Genomic DNA, 12,695 nt, shown 5'->3' on the forward strand with positions numbered 1-12,695 from the left:
CGTCATTGAGCTTGCCAGCTCAATTTTTACATATGTTTTACAAGGAAGGTATTACTAGATTATTCTTCATGATGAGAATTTATAAAGCTTTAGACAGAAAGTACCATAAATCATACAGTCATTTCTTCACATCAAATAACTCTTTCTGTAATATTCTTGAAAGTTCACCTAAGCCTTTTCCTGAATACCTCTGGGGTAGGGAGCTAAATTTTACTCTGCAAAATAGCCCTATCTATTTTTAACCGTAGAATTCTAATGTCGTTGGGATCTTGAATTATTTTATGAGACCTTACCTGTATAAGAATCAGCGTTAATTTATCTTGTTTGCAGTCAGAATAGTTATTGGTTCACAGTGTTTATGGTCAATTAAAACATTTTCATAAGTTGGTTGATGGTGTTGTTTAGATCTTCTGTGTCATTACTGATTTTCTATTTTCATGTTTTGAGAGATGTTGAAATCTCTAACTGTAATTATGGATTTATCAGTTTCTCTTCGGAATTTCTATCACTTTTTGCTTCATGTATTTTGAAGTTCTGTTTTTAGGTGCATAAAATAATTCTGAACATATGGAATATAGTGAGAATGTATAATGTAATAGTCACATAGTTAATTTTTACTGTTCTGCTGTAATCCTGTAGAAGTTTTGTTGCTCTTTGGTTTTTCTTCTCTGCGTGGGTCATATTTTCCTACTTTTTTGCATACCGAGTTAATTTTGATTGGATGCTAGATATTGTGAATGGTACCTTGTTGGTAAAATTTTAACCTTGTGGGTGGGTATTTTTGTACTATAAATATTCTTGAGCTTTGTTCTTGGAATTTGGTTAAGTTACTTGCAGATAGTTTGATCCTTGATCCTTTCAAGGCTTGTTTTTAAGTGTTTTTTTAGGTGGAACCAGAGCAGCCTTTAGGGGCTAATTTTTCTGCATTACTTGAGGCAAGAACCTTTTGACTACTCTATCTGATGCCTCGTGAATTAATGAGGTTTCACACACTAGGTGGTGGGAATAGGAATTGTTCTGCTGCCTTTGAGTTATAGGGATTGTTTTTTTTGTTCCTTTCTGGGGATTCTTTCTCCATCCTGGGGTAATTTCCTTATAAACATGTGCTGATCATTCAGTACTCAGCTGAAGATTTGAAAGAGACCATCTATAAATAACGGTGTTCTTTCTCTGTGCGGCTCTGTCATCTCTAGTACTCTGCCCTGAGAAGTCCAGCTGCCTTGTCTTCGTGACTCTGTCTTCTCAACTCCGGGAGACTACTGGGCTTTGTCTTGGTTCTCCCTCCTTGTGCTGTGGCCTGAAGATTGTCTCCAGACAGCAAGCTGGGGCAATTGTAGGGCTTAGCTCATTTGTTCCTCCATGCACGGATCACTGATGTGTGGTGTCTGTTGCCCAGTATATCTGAAAACCATTGTTTTGTCCAGTTTTTGTTTCAGTTGGGAGAGTAAGTCTCCCAGCTGAAACAAAAATGAAACAAAATATAATTATTCCATTTTGTCTGGAAGCAGAATCAGATTATATTCTAAACCTACACTGTCCTATATAGCAGCCACTTAGCTGTTGTGACAATTTTAAAAAGTTCTTTAGTTATACTGAGCTACTTCTTTAAGTGCTCAGTAGCCACATGTGGGTAATAGCTACCTTACTGTAGATGTAAAAGATTTCCATCATTGCATAAAAAAGTTATACTGGACAGTGCTATAACAACTAAAGAACTTAGATTTGTTCCTGAAACCTGTGGGAGCATTGAAAGATGCCTTCAGTGTTTGCATCTGAGGTTTTGATTTTAAAACATTGAGCTGGATAGAGTTATGAACAGATCACTGGAGCTCACCACTATAGACTTGAAAAACAACTCCCCCAAATCAGTGTTAGTGAATTGGGTTCAAGAAGGTGTTCCATAGTGTTCATGTAGTAAAAGGTTTCCGTTATTTAAAAAACAGAAGATAATTTAACTATTTTTCTTCCTCTAAAGTGAGGCAATTTGAGATGTCAAATGACTACTGGACCAAATCACATGCCATACCAGTTAATAATTCTGCCAAATCCTTTCTGCCGTGAGGGTTTTAAGTTGTTTTAATACTCAGTCACGTATTTTATTAATTCTTAGTCGTATTGTTTTAGTTTTCTCAATTCTTCATATATCCATTCAATGGATCATTGGTTGGGGACAAGAAACATTAAGAAAATTAGGTTGCTATTGAAATACTAGGTAATGAGGAACATAAAAATACTAATGATTCCAGATATCTGGTTCATGATTATTATTATCCTTCTGTGTAAATTGTCTTTGTTCTCTTAATATTCTCCATATCAACAAGGTGTAGGTAATTATCCAAAAAGCAGTGTTAGCAGGAGAATACATAGTGATATACAGTATGGCCTTTTATTTTTAGAGAATAAAGACTAACTCCACTTGCTGTGTGTTATTTGAAGTGTTTGCAAATACCAGTCTAAAGCCACCCTTAGTTTATCATTTAGTAACAGAACACTAAAAATTTTTTTTTTTTTGTAAAAGATACAAGAATTACAGATAACCAAGTCACATTTACAGCTTTGTCCTTGCATAATATATTCGATTTTAGCCTATGTTTTTAACATTCATGAGTTTATAAACAAGAGAGTTCATTTAAAAATAGATATATTGCCAAAATGCGTTTATTACATTATTTAAATAAAGCAAGATGTAGCCCTTGTTAGTGGAAAGTCAAAATTTCTTTGTTTTATTAGGATGAACTTTATAGTATAATCTTTGATAATACGTTTATTTTAAAAATTTCTTGAAATCTTTTAATCACATTTCTTACTTAACTGATTAGAAAAATGTCCCAGTTTTGGCTTCCCTGGTGGTGCAGTGGTTGAGAGAGTCCGCCTGCCGATGCAGGGGACACGGGTTCGTGCCCTGGTCCGGGAAGATCCCACATGCCGCGGAGCGGCTAGGCCGTGAGCCATGGCTGCTGAGCCTGCGCGTCCGGAGCCTGTGCTCCGCAACGGGAGAGCCCACAACAGTGAGAGGCCCGCGTACCGCAAAAAAAAAAAGTCCCAGTTCATCAAGGCAAAAAAGGTTAAAGTATCTTTAATCCCAGTTGTGGATCAGAATTTGTTGGGAAGCTTTTTAAAAATACACATTCCTGGGCAGTATCTGCAGTTATTGAGTCAGTCTGAAGCAGGCCATCTAGGTGATTCTAATACTAATCCATGGATAACAGTAGTGCTGTCTTTGAATACTCCTTATGTGAGGTTTATAGGTGTACTTAAACGAAAAAACAATAAATTTAAGTAATGCTGTGTTAAGCAAGTTTCTTGACATTGGTAGTTTTCAGTTTTAAGACACTAATGTAAATTTGGGGATGACTCTCCAGGAGGATATTAAAGCAAACCTGTTAATGCATTCTGGTACAGTGGAACACCAGTTTGGGAAATTTGGAACTAGCTTAATATTGATTTATTCAATTAACGTTTGTTCAGCTGAGAATCGATTTAATTGTGCCTAATTGACTAGCCTGTTTTATCGTATTGGTAATAATTTAACGAGAGACCGTCATGGCTTTGCTAAAATATGAAAATAACAGAATATTACAGAAGTGCTCTGTAACCACAAAACACTGTACAAAATCTCCCCTGCATAATTATTAAGATAAATGGTGTCTGGCATTCTCTTTTAATTCTTACTAGAATGTGAAATGAGGCATGACTTGAGTTTATGAATGTGTTGTGGTTTATATATCATCCATTTAATAATGTACGGTCAGTGTTTGGTTTTTTAGTTATAATAGTACTTGACTGGTGAAGCTTACTTTGTATAAACTGTTGATACATCCAAGAGTATCAGGAAGTATTTTTCATAGTTGTAGGTTGACCAAAGACATAAAAGTTAAACTCTGAAATTTAACCATTCAGATGTGCAGTAAATAGCTTGGCTTGAGTAACGTTCATACTTTTAAAATTGCGATATTTAACAGTTAATTTCCATTTTTCTGCAGACTGGTTGTAATTTTTTTCCCAAACTGGAAACACGGATTTTGTCTTTTTTTTTCACCACCCACTCCCCTGGTATACATGTTTAGCTATCACTGGTCTCTCAGTATAGTAGTGCTTAGTTATTTAAAGTGATGCAATGAACTTTAAAATAATTACTGGGTCACGTGGTCAAAATACCTCTCTGTGTCACCATTTTTAGTGACCAGAGCATATATATTATAATATTCCCTTATTTTAAATTAAAATGCACATTTTCCTGTCATACTGTGAAATTATTTGTGCTAGATATTTTAAAGAAAAGTTTACAGGTTTGTGGAATCCAGATGATCAGGGGCTAATAGTGGTTTAGAACATAACTGCTTGAATATTTAATTAGAGAACTAATAATTTCCTTGAAACTTTAGTTTGTTGTTTGGACCTGTTGATTTTTTGAGGCATGTATTTGCTTTTTGGTTTACTACTAAAATAAATTGTGTTAAAGTTTAAAGGAACATATTCTAAAGTGCTGCTTAGTCAAAAATTTAAAAAGAACAGACCTGGGTTAGGAAGCTCTGCCAAGAGGAAAATAGTGCTGTCTTCTTAAGAGGGTTCTCTGATTTCAGATTCATTTCTCTTTGATTTGAGCTTATTCTTTTTTTTTTGAATTTTTTATTTTTTATACAGCAGTTTTTTATTAGTTATATATTTTATGCATATTAGTGTATATATGTCAAACCCAATGAGTACATTCATACTCATGAATTTCGCCTAATGAAAAGATTTTTAAGAGGTTTAGACTTCAACGTATGTCTGCAAAAAAGTATATTGGGCACAGGTTTTGTAAAACTAAAAACAAGCTTTAAAAAGGACAGTTTAAATTGTCTAAAACAGTTGATTCATCTATGCCCATTTGCTAAGTGATACATAAGATCTTTTTATGGTATTGTCATTTTTGTTCTTAGCTGAATCCAGATTATTATTTCCATGTGTTTATGTATCTAGGAGATTTCTTACTATTGTTTCAAGACATACTTTACATCTTTAATTTTGAGGTGTAATTTTGGTGCTGTAATTCAGTGATGTAAAAAAGGTCCAAGTATCCTTTGTTAAATGCACAGTGCTTGGCATATAGCAGGGCCTCAGAAGTTACTCGTTGAAGTGATTGAGGAAAGAGGAATATTTTCTTAAATGACGATAGCCTAAACAATTCTTCATTTGGAAAAGTTGGAGAATGGGGATATTTAGATCAATGGATTGGATTATGGAAGGATTATTGTTCAGGCCCTATGTCAGACTTTTGACATCAGTAGAAGTATATTCTCCCAGTCTTTATATGTGCCTTGATAATGCTGTTACAGATTGATTGAATCTAAGCTGAATGGATATGACTCGGAGTCAGCATAGTTACTATCACACCACAGGAAGAATAAGGTGTATGTATATATTGGGGTTGATCAGCATCAGTTTAATGCTGCTACTACTAATAATGCTTTCTAAAGTGATATCACTTACGAAAACCAACTGTACATATTTTAATTATTTTATACTTAATATTATATATATAACACCCATTTAATATATATATACATATATATACATATATATGTATATATATACATATATATATATACAGTCTTTAGCTAAGATTTCTCATGCTGTAAATTCATAGACTGATATGCAGGCTGAGGGTTTTTTTGTTGGGCTTTCTTTACAGAGGAGGTAGTACAGTGCTTTATAGCATATATGTTCACTTAAAACATTTAAGATTGACTTTAAAAATTGAGCTTGGTGTGTAGAGAATCCAGGCAGGACTCTTGTAGCTCCAATTTCTATGCAGTAAAGATTTCCTGACCCTCACAAAACTATTATTGGTCATCCATTCTCCCCTTCGTTTCACTCTTCCTGACCCACTCACTATTCGTTACTGCCAGTACCTGTTCTTCTGTCTCCTTCCCCCAAAAGGTTTTACATCTTGTGGTTAATATGTTGATTTCTGTTATGGTCCAGTTTCAGTGATCATTCTTTTTGATAAGTGAAAAGAAGCTAAAATTGTCTCAGTGGATGCCATGGACTTAGTAGCGGAAGTAGGGATGCTGCTGGTTAAGTAGAAAGAATACTAGATTGGGAATCAATAGGCTAAGCTACTATTTCTCATTGCTAGTAACTAGCTATGTAATCTTATGAAAGGCCATCTTGGTTAAAATGAGGCCATGGGACAAGTTTATTTCCAAGGTCACTCCCAACTCTAGTGTGCTTTTTATGATTCATTCACTGTACATTTATTAGTTGCTGGCTTATGTGCCAACACTGGTTTAAGGATACAGAGATAAATAAGTTTCCGGCCTTGAGTGAGACCCAGTGAATGGTGACGATATAATGTGATAAGTGCTATAATAGGAGAATGTGCAAAGTGCTTTTTGAACAAACTTGAGGGCTAGGAATTAAGGAAGGCTTCCTTTCCGAGGTCATATTTGAGTCAATCCTTAAAGAGTAAATAGTTTAGTGAATTCCCTGGTGGCACAGTGGTTTAAGAATCTGCCTGCCAATGCAGGGGACACGGGTTCAAGCCCTGGTCTGGGAAGATCCCACATGCAGCGGAGTCACTAAGCCCGTGCACCACAACTACTGAGCCTGTGCTCTAGAGCCCAGGAGCCACAACTACTGAGCCTGCGTGCCACAACTACTGAAGCCCGCGAGCCTAGAGCCCGTGATCCACAACAAGAGAAGCCACTGCAGTGAGAAGCCCGCATACCGCAATGAAGAGTAGCCCCCATGCACCGCAACTAAAGCCCACGTGCAGCAACGAAGAACCAACGCAGGAAAAAAAAAAATAAATAAATAAATAGTTTACCATGCAAGGAAGGAAGAAGGACATTCTAGGAAGAGCAGATCACAGAGGAATGAGTAAGCAAGCATTGCTTGTTTTGGAATGGCCAGGTGAGAATGGAGTATGGAGTTTGTGGAGAAAGCTTAATGTTACAAAATTTTGGGGGGAAGGTGGGTGTGGGCTAGATTCTGAAAGGCCGCGTATGTCATTCCAAAGACTTGTGTTTTAGGGACTTCCTTGGTGGTCCAGCGGTTAATACTCTGTGCTCCAGTGCAGGGGGCCTGGGTTCCATCCCTGGTCAGGGAACTAGATCCCGCATGCCACAACTTAAAAAAAAAAAAGAACCCACACTGCTGCAATGAAGATCCTGCACGCAGCAACTAAGACCTAGCGCAGCCAAATGAATAACTAAATAACTAAATAAATATTTAAAACAAAAAACAAAAAAACAAACGAAAGAATTTGGGTTTTAAAGGCTGCTTGAAGGTTGAAGGTATTTTTTGTTTTTTGGTTTGTTTGGACAGTTTTTAGTTGTACCTTTAGGAAGGGTTTTGAAAAGAAGAAAGATCATCAGACTTGAGAATATTTAAATATGTTAAGTCGGTAAGTTTGAAATTATGAAAATATACAGGGAAGTGGAATATGCAGGCTTTCATTGGATTTTATTATGAAACTTTTATCGAAAATTTCAGTATACAAGATAGAACTCTAATATATTGATAATACTTATCACCTAAACAGTTAATGGTATTCAAATGCAAGACTTCTGATACATTGTAGATCTTGCCATAAAATCTTAGCATCATCAAATTTTAGAGCTAGAAAGAACTTAGATATTTAGTCACTTTATAGCTTCAAGGAATGGAGGGCTAGTCTTTTTTTTTTTTTTTTTTTTTTTTTGTGGTACGTGGGCCTCTCACTGTTGTGGCCTCTCCCGTTGCGGAGCACAGGCTCCGGACGCACAGGCTCAGTGGCCATGGCTCAGTGGCCATGGCTCACGGGCCCAGCCGCTCTGCGGCATACGGGATCTTCCTGGACCAGGGCATGAACCCATGTCCCCTGCATCAGCAGGTGGACTCTCAACCACTGCGCCACCAGGGAAGCCCAAGGGCTAGTCATTTTTAAAGGTACATCATCATTATTACATTTTTTTTTACTCATATTCATCAGATTTGGACAGTTAAAATTACTAATTGTAGTGGATGCTATGTATACACTACCCAAATCCCCACTTCAGGACTGAAGGACTTCATTTTCTTAGTTAGTGGGAGTGTTGCTGGGGTTGTCAGACTTCCCTGGGAATTGCTGTTGGCTGAAGAGAGCCACTCACCCAAGCTCACATCCCCTTCCTTGGAGTAGCCTGCATTCAAAGACTAGTCCATTAAAGACCTGGCTCCCATGTCCCACCATAGGACAACCTTGAAGAGCCCTCCCAGCTTCAGAGCTCCCTGTGGGGTCATCTGAGGCCTTCGTTGTGATACATCCCAGCCTAATTTGTTCTTCTGCCCCTTCCTTCCTCACCTGATAAACTTTCAGCACACTGACCTCTCTCCCAAGAGTTTCACTGCCTAGGAACCTGACTTCCAACAATGATGAACTTTAAAACTTCTTTGATTTGTAACAGATTTGTAAAGTTTAAGGCAGCGGTCTCCAACCCTTTTGGCACCAGGGACCGGCTTCAGGGAGGACAGTTTTTCCATGGTTGGGGGCAGGGGGGAATGGTTCAGATGGTAATGCGAGTGATGGGGAGTGATGGGGAGCGGCAGATGAAGCTTCGCTCGCTCGCTGATCACCTCTTGCTTTGTGGCCAGGTTCCTAGCAGGCTGTGAACCCCTGCTTCAAAGGATTTAACATCTACCAGTTTTTCATGTTTATGAGAAATATTCAGGTAAATGTTGAAAGAGTCACGTAATAATATAATGAAAGAAAATGATCAATTTGTATAGTGCCAAACATACAGAAAAAAATTCTTATTAGAAAGAACATGTTTTGTAATGGAACAAAAAGGAACCTTTTCAAACATGTTGAACAAAGAGCTTGGCATTTAATTGACCTCTCCCCACCCAATCATTCATTACTAGTGTTTCTGCAGTTTCATTTTTATCACCTTTTGTAAATTAAAGGCCACCCGCTGCCCGCCCCGCTTTGAGATCAGGCTCACACGTTTTTATTGATTTTTTTTTTGTTTATTGGCCTTGCCATGTGGCATCTTAGTTCCCTGACCAGGAATTGAACCCATGCCCCCTGCAGTGGAAGCATGGAGTCTTAACCACTGGACCACCAGGGAAGTCCCTTTATTGACTTCTCTTGAGAAAATTTAAAATCTGGACAAAGAATTTTTTTCTTTTTTGGTCATACTGTAGAAAATGGAAACGTATGACGTATATTTGAAACAAATTGAGTCAGATTGAGTCTATAAAAAAAGAGCCTTGCCCTTATGGTGCAGGAGAGATTTGCATAGCAGAAGAATCCAAGACTGCATTTCTGAACAAAATATTTGAAGTTTTTATGTCTGCAACATTTGAGAGTGCCTTTCCAAGACCAAGTGTGCCACTTGGCATCATTCATTGAAATGTTTTGTCATTGCTTAAGTTACTGTCCTCTCTTGGATTCAGGAGTTTCACAGCAATGTGATCTGGCTGGCAACAAAATTCTTTTTGCTGCTAATAAAGCTTTTTTTTCCCCCCCTCCCTCTTCTTTTTCTTTATTTCTTTCTGTGTGACTGTCTGTATTTAGGTGGTCAGTACAGTTATTTAGGCCATTTGGAAAGGAGTGGCTGATGAAAAGTACATTATCTTATTCAGTAGTGATTACTGAGGAAATCGGCTTTAGAATCAGTAACATAAGTGAACCTAGAAACTTCTTATTTAAGAATTCTTCTTTTTTGAGTATTTTAAGATAACCAGTTAGTACTATTTTTTTAAAGTTCCTTTAGTAATGATTTTAAGAAAATCTCAATGAATATAATTATTATATTTTAGCAAGTGAAATTTTTCATTTTTATTCTTTTCCTCCTTTTGCCTTAGAGCTTTAATATAAGTATCTGGTAACCTTTAATTTTGCTAATCAGTTTTGATGTGGGTCCATTTGTTGGGAAGCAAATTTAAGCTGTGATGGAAAGCATATTTTATTGAGTTAGTATGTAGAAATGTATCTTATATGATATCCCTTCTGTTTCATGTTGCTTACATTATCAGTAAAAGCAGAAAACTGCTTTCTCTCTTTTGTAGGATACCACATATTTGACAGCTGTGGAGTTCTATACTGATTTTTTTCCCTCTTTCCAGATACTTTCCCGTATATACCATATATCTGAGTATCATAAGATTTATTTCTTTTTGTGAATTCCTTGACTGTTTAATACTCTGGTTTCCAAGAATGCTTCTTGGAGAAATGGTATGATGGTTTTAATTATTAACTGTGACCTGCCTGTGTGCATTTTTTGCTTTCTGATAGTGACGTTAGGATTTGTTTATATGAGACTTGGCTAATTTTCCCTGATCCTGAAGTGTCATCTCATCACCAACAAATAAGGCTTATAAAAAATTACTTGCATTATCTGAGGTTTTTGATTAGGCATTCCTTGTTGCTGTAATAGAAGCATTACCAGGAGAAGGAATTCTGGACGAGTGGTGGTAAATACAGAATGTTTTGATTCTGATCAGTGCTCTTTTTGTGCCTGTTAGAATTATATAATGCTTTTTTTGGTCAAATGACAAAATTAAGCCATTGAGATAGTTTAATTCCTTAAACCATTTTCTACTTTTTTCAGTTTTCATTTTACTGAAATTATTTTCATTGGGATCATTTCTTTTCCATGTAAGCTTTAGAATGAGGAATTGATTTTGTAGTCTCTCTGTTGCTGTTCACATCTAGTTTGTCCCTGTCAGATTTTAACCTTTTGTAGGTTTTATTTTATGATCATTATTATTGCCAGGTCCAATGTTCACAAGATCGTTTTTTAGTCATTCACTAAGTTTTGCTAAGCATTTTAGCCATTATTGGTTTTATTTTTTCTTGTGTCCTCTCTCCGCACTTCTTAAACTTAATTTCCCCCAGTCATCTGGTCAGGATATTAGTGGGGTTAAACACAATCACTGTACAAAGGAGAATAAAAGATCTTGTTTCAGAAGCAGTTAAGGCATAATTTACTTGGTAGTCTGCATGTCAGCATAACATTTATAGTATGGTCCACTTTTACCAATGGTATTCTGAAGTGAATGAATTACCAGTGGCTTTGTTCGAAGTTGGAATCAGTTATGTATTTAGAAGAGTTTGCCAAAACTAATCATATCTTTGTTTGCTTATACTAAGGAGTTGTGCCTATCCCTTGTATGGAGAAAGGGGCAAGCTGATTTGAGACCTACTTACAGTTTGCTTATTTATTTTGGTGCTGTGGGTCTCTCTTTCAAACTTAGGCTGCTTTGTAATTCTTGATGCTGTCAGTTATTCTTCGCAGGGGTAAGGATAAAGTGCGTGGCAACCAGTCCAAGTGCTACCTTTGGTCTATTAATACTGTAAAGTAGTGATTTGAATGTCTATGTTAAATCTGTTTAATAGAAGGAACGTTTTATGGCTAAAAAGTATGTTTACTGAGAAGAACATAACTTTTGAAATGGTTTTTTTTTTATGTCAGAATTAAAGCCCTTTTCTAGGGCTTTAAGATTTTTTTCCCTTAAGTTAAACCTAAATTTGGTTTAAAATTTATTTAAATAATTGATTTTGTTAGGTGTGATAATGGCATTGCGATTACATAAGAAAATGTACTTTGTAGTGATATATACTGATGTATTTAGAGGTTTGCTGGGATTTGCTTTGAAATACTTAAGAACAAAAGATGGGTAGATGAAGCAAATGTGGCATAATCTAGATAATTATTGAATCTGGTATACATAGGTATATGAAGATTAATTATACTACTTTCTGACTTTATGAAACTACTATAATAAAAAGTTTCACCAAGCTAAGAGCATTAAAAAAATCTGATATTAAATATCTTAGCAAATTTCTTGCCAATATTTATGTATTCCCAGAAATTCCCAGAATGACTGTTGTGGTAATCTAAAATGAAATTTTAGTCTCAAATTATAATTGGGTGATTTGGGGATGGGAAAAGTGAAGGAGAGGGAGAATAAAAAAGGAATTAGTAACTTCTATTAAAGTGAAGAGTAAAAATGAAATTGTCTTTAGTATTTTTAGGGTCAGTATAGCATCATTTAGTATTATTTAAACAGGGCACATAATATCAAATTCATTTAGTTAGAAGACAACTTGTATTGATATTATGTAAAGGAAGATAATTCCTGTGATATATTGCAGATTAAGAATTCAAGGCAGTGCAGTGGGAAAACTTTTTTTCATGAACTATAAATTTTTAAGGTCTGAAGATGTGTTTTGAGCAAGTCTTTTTGTACTTGAGTGTGAAACTATAGCGAACATGATGTAAGCTAAAGCAAATTAAACCTTTCCCCAAATACTACCCAGTTTTTATAGTACAGTCTGCCAGTAAGTGATGCACTTCCGCTTGACTAAGATTGCCCATCCATTTTACTTTCTAGTATAAGATGTATATTTACAATTTTAAAAGTGTTATCTGACATTTCTTAATTTTGCAGGGAGGAGTTTCCTTAGGGACATGTAGTAAGTATATGGCTAACACTTACCCCAGCTCTAAGAAGCCTCTGAACTTTTTCTTTGTTCCTGTATCACTGGAGCTGCCTTTGTTGTGAGGTGTAAAGAGAACCCTCTGGGACGCTTTTGAGGGTTAGGATACTTAGCTGAGTGCATAAAACAAGTTTGCCTATAGGCATCTTTAATGATAGATTAAAATTTCAAATATTTGTGTTGAGGAATGGTTGGGCAATCCAGTAGGTAATATGAGACCACATAGTGGAAGTTCTTAGGAATT

The 12,695-nt window shown here is 36.2% G+C and overlaps 1 protein-coding gene across 1 annotated transcript in view; it reads left to right on the forward strand.

Annotated features, from left to right (window-relative positions):
* MSL2 (MSL complex subunit 2) overlaps positions 1–12,695 on the forward strand; it is a 36,977-nt gene that overhangs the window by 16,267 nt on the left and 8,015 nt on the right. The gene's annotated exons all lie outside the window — the stretch shown is intronic.

Source organism: Lagenorhynchus albirostris, chromosome 5 (assembly GCF_949774975.1).
Source record: "Lagenorhynchus albirostris chromosome 5, mLagAlb1.1, whole genome shotgun sequence".
Taxonomy (NCBI): domain Eukaryota; kingdom Metazoa; phylum Chordata; class Mammalia; order Artiodactyla; family Delphinidae; genus Lagenorhynchus; species Lagenorhynchus albirostris.